The 1,712-nt window shown below is 36.2% G+C and overlaps 1 long non-coding RNA gene across 1 annotated transcript; it reads left to right on the plus strand.

Moving 5' to 3' along the window:
* The first annotated feature begins 16 nt into the window (after positions 1–16).
* LOC106959247 (uncharacterized) lies at positions 17–1,511 on the plus strand. The gene is made up of 2 exons (XR_001427306.1): positions 17–1,212; positions 1,457–1,511. It is a non-coding gene; the product is annotated as an uncharacterized LOC106959247 (long non-coding RNA).
* Positions 1,512–1,712: the final 201 nt, after the last annotated feature.

The raw sequence follows: 1,712 nt of genomic DNA on the forward strand, positions 1-1,712 counted from the left end.
AAATTGTTAAAAATATTAAAAAAAAAAAAAAAAGCAAGATTGAGTAGTCCTGCCACGACAAAGTAGACAAGAGACTAGCGTATTAAAAGGCCAACTTTATGTACATAATACTTTTTTCTTAATGAATCCAAGTCATTTTAGGTCTTCATTTTAGATACTGAATAGGCCTCAAGTTCTGCTGCGACATCTTGGTGGTAGGTCCAACTTAGGCTGTTGTTAGTGGCATTATGATGTTTTGAATATTTTCCTGGGACACTTTAGTACTACCACCCGAGCATCAACACGCAATTAATGCCACAGTTAACTTGAGTATTGTTGATAATCACCATTATTATGACCTCCGTGCACTACTCACCTCGAGATCGGTACTTCCGGCAGGACAAGAAACGGACCGCGGCAGAAAGCTCAAACCATCTCTAACTTGTTTCTTCAACATTACAATGAGTGGTATGCCAGGTCTCAGTCCAACAAAAAACAGAATAAAATCATCTGCAGCAACTGAAAGACACCATGGACTATTATACCAAGATTTTAGATGTCAGGCAGTTCTGAAGGCAAAATAAGGTCCAACTTGGTACTACAAAGTTGCAGGTGAGCCACTGTAAATAATGTTACTGTCCCTTAGTTAGAGGCACTACAAATAACTGTTCCCTTCTGTTTTCAAAAAGTGATTAATGATGTTTTAAATATTGGTATAAGTTCTTTAGAACTGTGGCATTTTTATTTTACCAAAGGCAACAATACCGTGAGAATTACGTCCCTACACATAAATTTGTACACTTTGTGTTATATCAGCTCTAGTTTCCAAGGAGATCTTTGATGTAAAATGCATCAGCTTTTTATTTATTCTATTGTAGGCATGCAGGAACAAAATGTGAAAATAGAAAAGAGGCTGGATTGAGCTGCCATCTTTTTGGTTTCATAGTTGACAACCTGTGTAAATGACTTTGTTGGTGTTTATTCGTTTCCTCATTTGGCCAAGAGTTATTTGTTGCCTTTGCGGCCGATGCTTTTGTTTTGACGGGGCTTTGAGAGGCAGGGTTGCTAGGTGACTGACACGGGAGCTGCAGACTAACTGACAATTAACTGTTTTGGACATAGGGCAGAGAGTAAGAGAGTGTACTAGTCACAGTTAAAGGGAGATAACTAAGGAATAGTCCAACTAAGGTCTAAACAATTAATTAGTTAGCGCTTGGTTGATGAGGGAACAAAGTGAGTGTTTTGACGAGAGCATTGTTGAGCGTAATGTTTATGTTTCGACATGAAATAGTGTTAATATTTGATTAACTGTCGAACAGTTGAAATATGTTTTAGTTAATTTGTAATACAGAAATATTATAGTTACTTAAATACATGTATTGTAAATTTAATATTACATAAAGTAAGGTTTATGGGTTAAGGTAAAAGGTTAGAACCACTAAGAGTTACTAATGGTATTTTATCTGTATGTTTGTAGCTCTTACGGTGTGTTCATGTACAAAGGCTGTTGAATAAAGAAACGTGAACCATCAGTTAGAGAGATCATCCTTTCAACCGGGACGCTACAGCCTGTGATATGTTGAAACTTTGCTGCACATCAACTGACCAGATGGAGACCACGTTTTCTCAGTTTATTGCCAGACCTTAAAAAAAAAAAAAAAAAAAAAAAATTTTTTTCCTGTTGGGAATGATAAAATTTAAAGCTGTTTTTTTGAGTGAAGGGAGTTTTTTTT

This window comes from Poecilia latipinna, unplaced genomic scaffold (genome assembly GCF_001443285.1).
Source record: "Poecilia latipinna isolate Pla-1442-1.1 unplaced genomic scaffold, P_latipinna-1.0 Scaffold1061, whole genome shotgun sequence".
Classification (NCBI taxonomy): Eukaryota; Metazoa; Chordata; class Actinopteri; order Cyprinodontiformes; family Poeciliidae; genus Poecilia; species Poecilia latipinna.